Source organism: Spermophilus citellus (assembly GCF_964194105.1).
Source record: "Spermophilus citellus genome assembly, chromosome: 14".
Lineage (NCBI taxonomy): Eukaryota > Metazoa > Chordata > Mammalia > Rodentia > Sciuridae > Spermophilus > Spermophilus citellus.
Window position 1 is genome coordinate 42,991,916 of NC_138194.1, and position 14,712 is coordinate 43,006,627.

The 14,712-nt window shown below is 33.4% G+C and overlaps 1 protein-coding gene across 2 annotated transcripts in view; it reads left to right on the forward strand.

Annotated features, from left to right (window-relative positions):
- The window catches only part of XKR9 (XK related 9), a gene marked incomplete at its 3' end in the record, with an annotated part of 35,220 nt that overhangs the window by 6,155 nt on the left and 14,353 nt on the right, over positions 1 to 14,712 (forward strand). The gene's annotated exons all lie outside the window — the stretch shown is intronic.

A 14,712-nucleotide genomic window follows, 5' to 3' on the forward strand; every position in this document is an offset into this window, starting at 1 on the left:
ATTGTAAGCCTGATAGTGCAAATGTAGCTTATCACTTGCACCTCTGAGAGAGTACTTCACTTATTTATGCTGATTTAACTAGATGAAAAAAGCTTTACTGTAATAATGCAGTAGCCATGCAGTTAGGTAGGTAAAGAAATAAAATCAACGTTAAGAATCATGTTGTTAAAACCTTATTTTATAGTTAAACTAGAACCTTTTTTTTTTTTAAACTAGAATCTAAATAGGGTCTGAGAATTCTGTGATTCTCTATATATTTGATTTTATATGACATTTTTACTATTATCTTAAATGATTTTATTCTGTTAAGACAGAATTTTTCATAAAAGTAAAGAGAAAAATATACCTATTAAAAATAATAATGTATTACTATTATTTTTTGTGGTGCTGGGGATTAAACTTAGGGTGTCATGCATGGTAGGCATTCTGCCATTGAGCCATATCCCTAGCCCTGTACTTTTTTTTTTTTTTAACAGTTATATTTTGAATTTGGTCTATATTAAGGTAACATAGAGGTTAACTATTTATTTTTTAAGAGGCAACAAATTCATGGTCATTAATTGAAAATACTAAAAGAAGGCTTTTATATTACCAATGATGCCATTACATTACTGTAGAAATTTAGTGTTTTGTAAATATTAGCTTTTATTTAGTCTTTTCAAAGCTAGAGTTATTAGTTATAATATGTAAGAGGAACTAAAGGTACAATGAGAAGTTTTAAAGTCTTAGGAAATCTGAAAAGAATGTACTTTAGTTGTTGATATTGGGAGTTAGTTTTGGCATTGTACAAGATGAAAATGTTTAAAGGAATGTGGTAAAAGTGTTTATTAAAAGAATTTTATACACACATATACATCCACAACAAATATATATATATATATATATATATATATATATATATATATATATTTATTGTAGATGGAGAACAAATATATATGTTGTAGATGGACACAGTACCTTTATTTAGTATTTTTTTTTAATGTGGTGCTGAGGATCCAACCCAGTGCCTAATGGTGCTAGGCAAGTACTCTACCACTGATCTACAACCGTGGCCCATGAAAGTGCTTTTAAATAAATAGGAGTGTAGTAAGTTTTAATGAGTATTCTGTATGAGCAATAATGAAAATTATATAGTATCTGAAGGACGATAAAAATTACTTTGTACAGAGTTTAAAAATATGGTATACATGAGTTTCTTTGTTATTCTTTTAAATTTTCACATTTCCTAATTATTTTCATTGGTGTTTGAACTAATGACTCAAGATGTTGATATTGAAAGTTTGGTCCTTGTCCCTGATGCTGATCAAGGTTTTGAAAAAAAGTAAAAAGTTTTACTGCTTTGCTAACAAAGGAGAAAGGCAATAGACTCAAGTCACAGAGGCTACCATTCAAACTACTACAGAGGGCTTTATAAAGGGAAGTATAGGCCTATTTTCCAGATATTGTCAGTAAATGTGATGAACGTTTAACTTTGTCCTTAGGAGAGCTATTTTTCTATTTCCAGGTCCAGAGTTTCTTTGTTCAGGTTGGCAGTAAACCAAAGGACAGATAACTTAGGCAGGGAAGAGTGTTTTTGTTTTCCCTTCAGTTATGGATAGGAAAGGAGGAAAGGAAAAAAATGTCAGTTTTAAAAGAACTTTCCAGCGATTGAGCAGCAAGGTTTACATTCAAAACATAAAGCGGGCCCCTGTTGCATGAAAGAGACCTCCTCTGTTAAAATATTGCAAGATATTGTATTATAAGTAATTCTGTTATAAAAGAAGGCAAAATTGAGCAGGGTGCTTTGGTGGTGCGATACCTGTAATTTCAGCAGTTGGGAAGGTTGAGAGAGAAGCAGCATAAGTTCAAAGGTAGCCTTAGGAACTTAGTGAGGCCTTCGGCAACGAAGACTCTGTCTCAAAGTAAAAATAATAATAAAAAAGAATGGGCTATGTGGCTCAATGGTTAAATACTCCAAGTTTCAATTCCTGGTACCCCATCCTGCCAAAGAAAAAGGCAAAATTGCTTTGATGTTCATTGTTTCTTTATCAGCATAGTAATTTTATCATTTTATTTTATACTTGACAGTAAAATGTGTTTTGACATATTATACATATATGGAGTACAACTTCCCATATATGAACATAGGAAAGTAATGTCTGATTCATTCTACTAACTTTCCTATTCCCAACCCTCCTCCCTTCCCTTCATTCCCCTTTGTCTAATTCAAAGTACTTCTATTTTTCATTACCCCCTGTTATTGCAAGTTAGCATCCAAATATTAGAACATTTGTCCTTTGGTTTTTTGGGATTGGCTTATTTCACTTAGCATGATAGTCTCAAGTTTCATCCATTTACTGGCAAATGCCATAATTTTGTTTCTCTTTATGGCTGAGTAATATTCCATTGTGTATACACTAATTTTCTTTATCCATTCATCTGTTGAAAGTTGCTGTAAACATTGATGTGGCAGCTTTACTATAGTATACTGATTTTAAGTCCTTTCGGTATACCAAGGAGTGGGATAAATGTGTCAAATGGTAGTTTCATTTCAATTCTTCTGAGGAATCTCCGTACTACTTTCCAGAGTGGTTGCACCAAATTGCAGTTCTTCCAGCAACATATGAGTGTATCTTTTCCCCCATATCCTCGCCAACATTTATTGTTGCTTTTATTCTTGATAATTGTCATTCTTACTGGAATAAGATGAAATCTCAGTGTAGTTTTAATTAGCATTTTTCTAATTGCTAGAGATATTGAACATTTTTTTTCATATATTTGTTGACCGATCATATTTCATCTTCTGTGAAGTGTCTGTTTAGTTCCTTAGCCCATTTATTGATTGGGTTATTTGGGTTTTTTTCTTTATATATCCTGGAGATTCATGCTCTATCTGAGATACAGGTGGAAAAGATTTTTCCCCCATTCTTTAGGCTGTCTCTTCACATTCTTAATTATTTCCTTTGCAATGAAGAAGCTTTTTAGTTTGATACTAGCCCATTTGTTGATTCTTGATTTTACTTCTTATGCTTTAAGAGTCTTGTTAAGGAAGTCGGTTCCTAGCCCAACATGATGAAGATTTGGGCTTGCTTCTTCTTCTAGCAGATGCAGGGTCTCTTGTCTCATGCCTAGGTCCTTGATCCACTTTGAGTTGAGTTTTGTGCAGGATGAGTGATAGGGATTTAATTTCATTTTGCTACATATGGATTTCCAGTTTTCCCAGCACTATTTGTTGAAGAAGCTATCTTTTCTTCAGTGTATGTTTTTGGCACCTTTGTCTAGTATAAGGTAACTATATTTATATAAGTTTGTCTTTGTGTCTTCTATTCTGTATAATTGGTCTACATGTCTGTTTTGGTGCCAGTACCAAGTACTGTTATTATAGTTCTGTAATATAATCTAAGGGCTGATATTGTGATGCCTTCTGCTTCGTTTTTCTTACTAAGGATTATCAGCATAGTAATTTTTGATTAAGTGTCATAAAATTATAGAGGCTCTGGACGATATGACTATCCTTTTTCTCTGATGGGCATTTAGAGTAAGGGTCAGTCTGTTTTTGATTTGCCTTTGCTTCTAGGATACAGCCTCCAGGGCATTGGTAGCCTGGTGTGGTCTTCCTGACCCCAGAGATTCTGAACGTTTGTCTGTTTCCTTGGCACTATAAGACTACTAGAAACTTTGTTTTTCAAAAGTGTTCTGCTTAACCTTTACTCTCTCTTATGGTTTCAGTGTTTGGCAAATGTCTTGGGGGAAAAACTGAGTTTGAGGTCCCACAGTTCTGTCAGATCTCCAAAATCTCTGCTAATTTGTTTCTTGACAGCCCGTTGCCTAGTCAAAATCTAGAATTTCAGCCTCTTGTCTGGAATAACAATCAGCAAATACCCCCACAAAATGAGTATCTGTGGAAACAGCTTCCCAGTTTCTAGTTTCTATAGTAGTCTTGGCAGGACCATTGTTCTTCTCTAATATATTATTATATCCACCTAGAAGTATAGTCCATAATGTGCAGTTCTAAGTATAAAGTAAAATAAAACCTCTATGGTTCACATGGATAACAAAAAGACCTCAAAACACTTGAATCCCATTTATCATGTTCCCAACTTATATATTAATGTTTTTGGCACTTTAATTCCTATTTTAAATCCACTAGATGATATTATTACTGCATTATTAAGTTGTTTTATGAAGTTAAATTTTATTAATTTTGTTAATATTTACTACTTTCTTTTTCTTTTTTTAAAAATTTTTTTTAAAGAGAGAGTGAGAGAGAGGAGAGAGAGAGAGAGAGAGAGAGAGAGAGAGAGACAGAGAGAGAATTTTTTTTTAATATTTATTTTTTAGTTCTCGGCGGACACAACATCCTTGTTGGTACGTGGTGCTGAGGATCGAACCCGGGCCGCACGCATGCCAGGCGAGCACGCTACCACTTGAGCCACATCCCCAGCCCCACTACTTTATGTTTCATTCCTTCTTGTCTCTTAACCCTTTTGAAAAATACTGAACTTAAGGGCCCTTCTGAAATTATGACTTCATGATAATTGTTTTCTGCATCCCATATTTCCTCATACTGAGAGTAAGGCTGGAGAGCTCCCTCCCGCTTCTTTGGGGGATGCCAGGACCCTGAGAGTGAGATTGGCTCTTACCCCAGCCTGATTGGCACATGCTAACTAAATTTACATATGTGTAGCACTTGGCTTTTGTTTCTATGTATTATAACCACTTCTGTGGGACCAGTGGAGTAGCAATCTAGCAGCTTCCCTTCAATTTGATCAAACTATGTAAAATTCACTTTTTCTTTATGTCAGTAGGTGACGGAATCAAGCTAGCTGGAGTCCAGGCAAGATCCCAGGGCTAGCTGATAAGATCTAGCCCAGATCACTTTTTTTCCTGCCTTTCTGAGGTCTGTCTTTTAGAATTTCATCCATAGAGGGTGTGTTGGTGATATCATCTCTTAATTTTTGATTGCTTGAAAATTGTTGTTTGAAAATTCTATAGAATTTTCTGTTGAATTCTAGATAAGTAGTTACTAGTATTCAGTGTATTTTATTCTGTTGTCTTTTGGTTTCTATTTTGGCTTTGGAGGAGTTAGATTTCAGTTTTATTGGATTCTTTTGAAAGTATTTTATCTTTTTCCTCTTTGGCAACTCTTAGGTTTTTTTTTCTTTTTCTTTTTCTTTTCTTCTTCTTTTTTTTTTTTTTGTATTGGGGACTGAATTCAGGGACACTTATCCACTGAGCCACATCCCGAGCCCTATTTTGTATTTTATTTAAAGACAGGGTCTCACTGAATTGCTTAGCGCCTAAGTTGCTGAGGCTGGCTTTGAACTTGTGATCCTTCTGTTTCAGCCTCCCAAGCCCCTGGGATTACAGGTATGCATCACTGAGCCTGACAATTTTTTTTGTGCTTTAATTATTATATATTTAGGAGAATATTTCTTTTTATTTCTCACTTGAAACTTGCTGGTCCTGTTGATTCTGTCATTTACTATCTTCCACCATTTCTGCACAATTCATAGCAATTATCTTTTTAACATTTTTTTTTACTACATTTTTCTCTGTTTCTTATGGGAATCCAGTCAAATTTAAGGCAACCTTTCTTACAGCATGTAAAATGACTCTTACATGTTAGATTTTTAAATTTTAATTTTTACACTCTATTCTACAGTCTGCATAATTTTTTGAACTTTAAATTAAACTTCATAAGTGTTCACTTTTGTTGTGGTCAAGATATTATCCCATTCAACCACTGGGAATTTTAAATTGGATTATTCTAAGTTTTATTTTTAAGAAGCTCTATTTTTTTTTCAAGTCTGCTGTGTAACTTTTTATAGTTTCTTGTTCACTGCAGATATTTTCAGATTTGTCATTTTTATTTTTAAACATAGCAAGTGTAGTTGTTTAATTTATAATTGTAGTATCTGAAGACTTTTTAGGTTTATTACTATGGGCTCTGCTTCTACTATTGAGTGCTCATACTGCCTCATTTTTCTGTAGGCCTGGTGTCAATAATCATTTCCTGGTTATTGCACTTGAAAAAATAATGTGTGGGGCCTTCTCCAAGTCTTTCCTAAAGGCTTTGAGGTTGTTTCTAGATGATGCCTGGAGGTTCTCTCAAGTGCATTCTATACTTAATTTCATGCCTTGAAGTTCATCGGCCTACATAGGTCATACAGGATTGGGATGCAGATCTGTTCAAGGAAAATCTTGTGTCAGTAATATTTCAGTTAATTTTTAAATAAATGACTTTTATTGAGGTATAATTTTATATACAATAAAATGTACATGTTTAAAACACGGAGTTGCAAATAAAATCTTAAAAATATCGATTCTTCTAATCTGTGGTGTTTTTCTCTTCATTTAGACTTAATTTCTCTTATGTTTTCTAAGTATAAAGTCTTGTACGTATTTTGGTATAATTATCCCTAAGTATTTCATTTTTGGAGGCTATTATAAATGGTATTTATTTTTAATTTCAGTTTCTAGTTGTTTATTGCTGATGAATAGAATTGGTTTTTTAAAAATTTTAATTTGTTTAATGACAACAGAATGCATTACAAATCATATTACACATATAGAGCATAATTTTTCACATCTCTGGTTGTACACAAAGTAGAGTCACATCTTTCATGTCTTCATACATCTACTTAGGGTAATTCCACCATCTTTCCTATCCCTATGCTCCCTCCCTTTCCCTCCCTCCCCTTTTCCCCTTTGCCCTATCTAGAGTTCATTTAATCCTCCCATCTCCATCCCACCCCACATCATATTAAGCATATTATGAATCAGCATCCTTAAATCAGAGAAATTCTTTGGCATTGGCTTTTTGGGATTGACTAATTTCACTTAGTATTGTATTTTCCAGCTCCATCCATTTACTTGCAAATGCCATGATTTTATTCTCTTTTATTGCTGAGTATTATTCCATTGTGTATATATACCACATTTTCTTTATCCATTCATCTACGAAGGATACCTAGGTTGGCTCCACAGTTTAGTTATTCTGAATTGTGCTGCTATAAACATTGATGTGCCTGTGTAGTATGCTGTTTTTAAGTCCTTTGGGTATAGACTGAGGAGTGGGATAGTTGGGTCAAATGGTGGTTCCATTCCCAGTTTTTCAAGAATTCTCCATACTTCTTTCCATATTGGCTGCACCAATTTGCAGTTCTCCCAGCAATGTATGAATGTGCCTTTTTCCCTACATCCTTGCCAACACTTATTGTTGTTTGTATTCTTAATAGCTGCCATTCTTACTGGAGTAAGATGAAGTCTTAGAGTAGTTTTGATTTGCATTTCTCTAATTGCTAGAGATTATGAACATTTTTTCATGTATTTGTTGATTAATTGTATATCTTCTTCTGAGAAGTGTCTGTTTAGTTCCTTGGCCCATTTATTGATTGGTTTATTTGTGGTTTTTTTTTTTTGGTGTTAAGATTTTTGAGTTCTTTATACATTCTAGAGATTAGTGCTGTATCTGACGTGTGGGTGGTAAGAATTTATTGCCAATTAGTAGGCTGTCTATTCACCTGATTGTTTCTTTTGCTGAGAAGAAGCTTTTTAGTTTGAATCCATCCCATTTATTGATTCTTGATTTTAATTCTTGTGCTATAGAAGTTTTATTAAGGAAGTTGGGGCCTAATCTGACATGATGGAGATTTGGGCCTACTTTTTTCTCTAATAGATGCAATTTCTCTGGTTTATAGAATTGGTTGTTTTTATACTGATCCTTTAGCATATGATTTTGTTAAGGCCACTTATTCTGGTAACTTTTCTGTGGACTCCATAGGTTCTTTATGTAGATAATCATATTATTTGTAAATAAAGAAGCCCGATTGTCTTGATTACTGTAGCTCCATAATATATTTTACATTATATACTTTTTCCTCTTTTTAAATAGAATACTTTTTTAAAGCAGTTTTAGGTTCATAGCAAAATAGAGAAAAAATAAGAGAGTTTCCATATAATCTCTACCCCCACATACTGCACAGGGTCCTTATCAATATTCTGTGCTAGATTGGTACGTCTGTCACAATAGATAAAATTACATTGACATCTTTATTATCCAAAGTCCGTGGTTTACATTGGGGCTCACTCTTTGTGTTGTACATTCTATTAGTTTTGATAAATGTATAATGACATTTTCCTTTCTTTAGAGTATCATACAGAATAGTTTCACTCTCCTAAAAATCACCTGGGCTCTCCCTGTTCATTCTTCCCTCCTTGCTAACCTTGGGCAACCACTGTTTTTTTTTTTTTTTTTTTTCTTGGTACTAGGGATTGAACTAGGGTGCTCAACCACTGAGCTGTATCCCCAGCCCTGTTTTGTATTTTATTTAGAGACAGGGTCTCAATGAATGCCTTAGCACCTTGCTTTTGCTGAGGCTGCCTTTGAACTTGCGATCCTTCTGCCTCAGCCTCCCAAATTGTTGGGATTATAGGAGTGCGCCACTGTGCCTTTCCTGTCTTGTTGTTTTTTACCTTTTCCAGAATGTCATATAGTTGGAATTATACAGAACATCACCTTTTCACATTTGTTTCTTTTACTTAGCAATATACATTTAAATAGTTCTTCCTTTTCATGGCTTGATAGCTCATTTCTTTTTAATGCAGAATTCCATTGTCTGGATGTACCATAGTTTGTTTATCCATTCACTGCCTCAAGAACATCTTGGTTACTTCTGAGTTTTGACAATTTGAAAGCCTCTGTAAATATCCGTGTGCAGGAGGATATTTAATCATTTAAACACCAGGAGCAGGGTGGCTGAACTGTATGCTAAAAGTATGTTTAGTTTTGTAAGAAAATGAAAGGAACCACCATTTGACCCAGGTATCCCTCTCCTCTGTCTATACCCAAAGGACTTAAAAACAGCATACTACAGGGACACAGGCACATCAATGTTTATAGAAGCACAATTCACAATAGCTAAACTGTGGAACCAACCTAGATGCCCTTCAGTAGATGAATGAATAAAAAAATGTGGCATATATACACAATGGAATAATACTCAGCAATAAAAGAGAATAAAATCATGGAATTTGTAGGTAAATGGATGGAGAAGATAATGCTAAGTGAAGTTAGCCAATCCCAAAAAACCAAATGCTGAATGTTTTCTCTGATATAAGGAGGCTGATTCATAGTGGGATAGGGAAGGGTAGCATGGGAGGGATAGACGAACTCTAGATAGGGCAGAGGGGTTGGAGGGGAAGGGAGGAGGCATGGGGTCAGAAATGATGGTGGAATGTGATGGACATTATTATCCAAAGTACAGGTATGAAGACACAGATTTGGGGGCTGGGGATGTGGCTTAAGCGGTAGCGCACTTGCCTGGCATGCGTGCGGCCCGGGTTCGATTCTCAGCACCACATACAAACAAAAGATGTTGTGTCCGCCAATAACTAAAAAATAAATATTAAAATTCTCTCTCTCTCTCTTTCTCTCTCTCCCTCTCTCACTCTCTCTTTAAAAAAAAAAGACACAGATTTGTGTGAATATATTTTGTATATAACCAGAGATAAGAAAAATTGTGCCCTATATGTTTAATAAGAATTATAATGCTTTCAGCTGTCATATATTAATAAAAAATTAATTAAAAAAAGAAAATGCCAAAATATCTTCTAAAGTGACTGTATAATTTCTCACCAGCAAAGGAGATTTTCTATTACTCCATATCGTTATCAGCATTTGTTGTCAGTGTTCTGGATTATGACCATTCTAATAGGTATGTAGTGGTATCTTATTTTGGTTTTAATTTGTATTTTTTCTAGTGACATGTGATGTGGAGGATCTTTTTATAAACCTACTTGCCACCTCTGTTTTCTTTGGTGAGGTATCTGTTTGAATCTTTTATCCACTTTTTATTGGGTAGTTCTTTTTTTTATTGTTAAGTTTTAAGAGTTATTTGTATATTTCCAATAACAGTCCTTTATCAGGTATATCTTTTGCAAATATTTTTTCCAGTCTGTGGCTTATGTTTTTACATTCTTAATATCCCTTTTATATATATATATATATATATATATATATATTTTTTTTTTTTTTTTTCTGTGTTGGAGATTGAACCCATGGCCTCATAATTTGCTAGGCAAATTCTCTATCATTGAGTTACACTCCTAGCCCTTAGCTTTTTAAAATTGTTGAGTTCTATTTGTAGATATTTTGTTAAGCATTTTTGTGTCCATTCTCTTGAGGGATATTGGTCTATAATTTTCTTTTCTTGTAATATCTTTGGTAGGGTTTTTTTTTTTGGGGGGGGAGCTTGGAATTGAACCCAGGGCCTTGTTCATGCAAGACAAGCACTCTACCAACTGAGCTATATCCCTGCCCTCTTTGGTATGTTTGAGATTAGTTTTACATTGCTTCATAACAGAAGTTAGAAAATATTGCTTCGTTATATTTCTGAAGAATTTTGTATAAGATTTGTGTCATTTCTTCCTTATATGTTTGGTAAAATGTATTGGATGATGTGAATGTTGTATGAAGATTTTTAGGAAAAATTTAACTTCTTTGATAGATTTAGAAGCATTCAGATCTTCTAGTTGACCTGTGTCAGTGTTAGTAAGTTACATTTTTTAGAGTTTATCCGCTTCATCAGGGAGTTTGCCCATTTCCATTTTATTGGCATGGTTTTTTCCTAATATTCCCTTGCTATAGTTTTGATATCTATAGGATCTTTAGTGATGTCTTCTTTTCCATTTCTGATATTGGCATTTTATATTTTCTTCCTCTCCTTCTCTCCCCCTCCTCCTAAATGCAAATGCCATGATTTTATTCTCTTTTATTGCTGAGTATTATTCCATTGTGTATATATACCACAATGGTCTTAGTAGAGGTTTTTCAATTTCTTCTATCATTTCACAGAATTAGATTTTGGCTTTGTTAATTTCTATTGCATTTTCTTCCTAGTTTATTTGATTTCTGCTTTTATCTTTTTAATTTCCTTCCATTTTCTTAGGATTTAATTTGCTTTTCTTCATCTATTTCATTTCTGTAGAAACTTATTACTATTAACCATTTCTTCTTTTTTAATGAAAGCATTTAAACTATGACTTTCCCATTAACCCTTGCATTAGCTGTATCACAGACATTTTGATATGTTTTCATCATCCATAAGTTCAAAATACCTCTTAGCTTTCCTTGTGATTTCTTCTTTTACCCAAGGGTTAGACTACTTAAAAAATTTTAAAATAATTAGATGTTTTTGTAGATATTGTTAATATTGATAATTTAACTTCTTTGTTGTCAGATAACATTCTTTTGATTTCAATCTTTTGAAATTTATTTATACTTGTCTTATTGCCTAACATACAGTCCATCCTTTTGAATGCTTCATGTGTACTTGGAATGTGCATTTCTGCAACCATAGGTTGTAGTAATCTCTAAATGAAATTTACTGAGTGTAGTCAGTAGTTATACAGGCATTATGTGGACTTACTGATTTTATGCTTAGTTGTTAGTGTTGGGAAAAATGTGTAGAAATAAAATATGTAAATTATAATTGGATAATATTTTTTCATATGATGGTCAGGCTTAGGCCATACTTTACTATGGCACATAATTTGGAAGAGTTTAACCTCTTCTGTAATGGAATTGAAATCTTCAGAAATATATTGATATAAACATAGAGTTGGGTACTGGGAGAATTTTAAAATGTTGCAATTTATGTCTTCAGTCTCCCACAGTCTTTGATGTGACACAATACAAGATCTAATTCCTTCTAGCCAGAATATAGTCTGAAGTGATAATGTGAAAGAGTTTTGTTTCCAGAGTGGTATTTCTTTTCCCCCTAAATCCAAACTACAAGAACAAGAGAACATTTTTTTCTGTACACCATATAAATACACCACAGATTTTTTTTTTGTTTGGAAATTAACTAGAATCAAATATAAAGTGATACCCAGGGTCCTAGGGTTGTAGCTCAGTGGAGGAACACTTGCCTAGTACATGTGAGTGCACTGGGTTTGATTATCAGCACCACATAAAAATAATAAAATAAAGGTATTGTGTTCATCTACAACTAAAAAAGTATTTAAAAAAGAGAAAGTGATACCCAGTGTATGCAGTATGACACCATAAAAATTTGATTAATTTTGGAACTGGGATAGTTTAATATATCATGTTATGGCTATATTTCTAGGTAGGATACCAGACAAGTAGATAAATTTCAAATGAATCAAATATCTAATATCAAAAATCATAGAAGTACTTTTTTTTTCTTAAAGAGAGAGTGAGAGAGGAGAGAGAGAGAGAGAGAGAGAGAGAGAGAGAGAGAGAGAGAGAGAATTTTTAATATTTATTTTTTAGTTCTCGGCAGACACAACATCTTTGTTGGTATGTGGTGCTGAGGATCGAACCCGGGCCGCATGCATGCCAGGCGAGCGCTCTACCGCTTGAGCCACATCCCCAGCCCCATAGAAGTAATTTTATAACTTTGGGATGGGGAAAGCCTTTCTAGCCATGACTCAAATTCTAAACTTTCAAAAGGTAGATTTGACTGTAAATGAAGTTCATGTCAGTAAACAAAAGCAAAAACCACTGGAAAGACAAAAGCAAAGTCAAAAGAAAAACAACAGGGAAAAATATTCATACCTTATAGCAGATAAAGGGCTTGTCCTCCAATGTTTAAAGAACTTCTAGAAATCAAAATTAAAAGACCATCCATTCACTAGAAAAATATGGGGAAAATAAGGATAGTTCACACAAAAGGAAAGACAAAATCTTGAGTTGTATAAAACATGCTAAGCCTTATACATAATAAAAATGCCAATTAAAACTACATGGAAATATTATTCCTTATCTACCAAATTGGCACAAGTCCCAGTGATAAAACTCTGTCTTTGTAAGGCATCGGAAAACAAGTATTCTCATACCTTTCTGAGTATGTGTTGGTACAATATCTGTGGATGGTACTTTGATATGTTGCAAGAATATAATGTACTTTTAGTCACAGAATGTCTTCTTATAGAAATTTGTCCTACTTGAATACATGTAAAATGACATATGTACACAAGTCTTTAATTGTATCATTACTTTTAATAGCAAAATACTGAATATAATTTAAATGTCCTTTCATGGAGTTTTGTTATATGTATGCAATGGCAAACTTCATAGCAATTATAAAAAATGATAAAGTATTTTATATACTGAAATGAAAAGATCTCTAAGACATTTTTAAGTGTAAAGATAAGATGCAGACAGACCTTACTTATCTCTGGTAATATTATTTGATTTGAAGTCTATTTTGTGTGTGTGATGTTAATATAGCCAAATTAACTTTTTGTGTATGATTTTTCTTTCAAATTGTGTCTTTATATTGAGAGGGAATCCTTTGCTAAACACATAAAGTTTATAGCTTGCTTTTTAATTGAGTTTGAAAATCTCTGCTAATTGAAATGCTTAATATATTTACATTTAGTGTAATTATTGATTTGGGTTTCTTCTGGATTGTGTTATTCCTGGTGAGAGATAGTCAACTTTTCATTGTTTTTCTGTGAGAATGTGTCTTTTTTTCTCTGTTTTAAATATTTTCTCTGTATACTTGATTTGTGGCAATTTAAGAATGATGTACCTGTGTTTTTGTTTCTGCTTGGGTTTATTGAATATTTTAGATCTGTATGTTTTGGTTTTTGATTAAATGTGGGAAATACTTTTTTTCACCATTATTTTGTCATAATTTTCCCCTGTTCTCTTTTTCTTCTGTGATTTCATTTATACATTTGTTACTGAAACTCTGTTCATTTTCCCCCTGTATTTTTCTGCATTTTTTGTTTGATGATTTCTATTGTCTTAGTCTGGTGAGGCTGTTATTACAAAATAGAGTAGACTGTGTGGCTTTTAAACAAGAGAAATTTGTTTCTCACAGTTCTGGAGACTGGGAAGTCTAAGATAAGGTACTAGCAGATTCAGTGTTTAGTAAGTTCCTGCTTTCTGATTCATAGATGATGCTTTCTAGTTGTGTCTTCACCTGATAGAAGGTCAAGGCCCTGTCTGTGGTCTCATTTGTAAGAGCATTCATCTAGTTGTATCCCAAAGCCCCCTGCTCTACCAGATACAGCCTATGAATTTGGGGTAGGGTACAGGAATTTCAATCTATAGCATGCATCTTAAGTTCACTGATCCTTCCTTTATTTGTGTCCAATTTGCTATTACTTCCATGGAATGAATATTTGATTTTACATATTGTATTTTTTGTCAAAAGACTTCCATTTGCCTTTTTATTCAATTTTTCATCTCTTTCCTGAATTTCCAGTCTTTACAATCTTTACAATTATTACATACTTTTTTTTTCTTAGAGATTTAAAAAATTATCATGGTTAAAATTTTCATTTACTAATTTCAGGATCTGGGTCATCAATAGGTATGTTTCTATTAACTGATATGTTTCTGTTACCTTTTTAAAAAATCTTTGTTGTGAGTCTCATATTCCTGTTTATTTGTATGTCAAGTAATTTTTTATTGTGTTGTAGATATTATATGTAAGTGATAATTTGTAGAGACACAGGTTTTTCTTTATCTTCTGATAAGAAAGAAGACAGTTAAATTAGTGGCAAATTCCTTTGATGTTTTACAGAGGCTTCATATAGAATGTAAAAGGGAAGGTCTATTTTGCTTTTGGCCTTAGTCTTAGGGGAATATCTCATGGTTCTGAGATATGGTTTTTACTTCTAAGGCATGGCACTTATGAGGTTCCTGAGGAATGCCTGAGCTTATTACTAATCCCCTTAAATTTGCTGAGA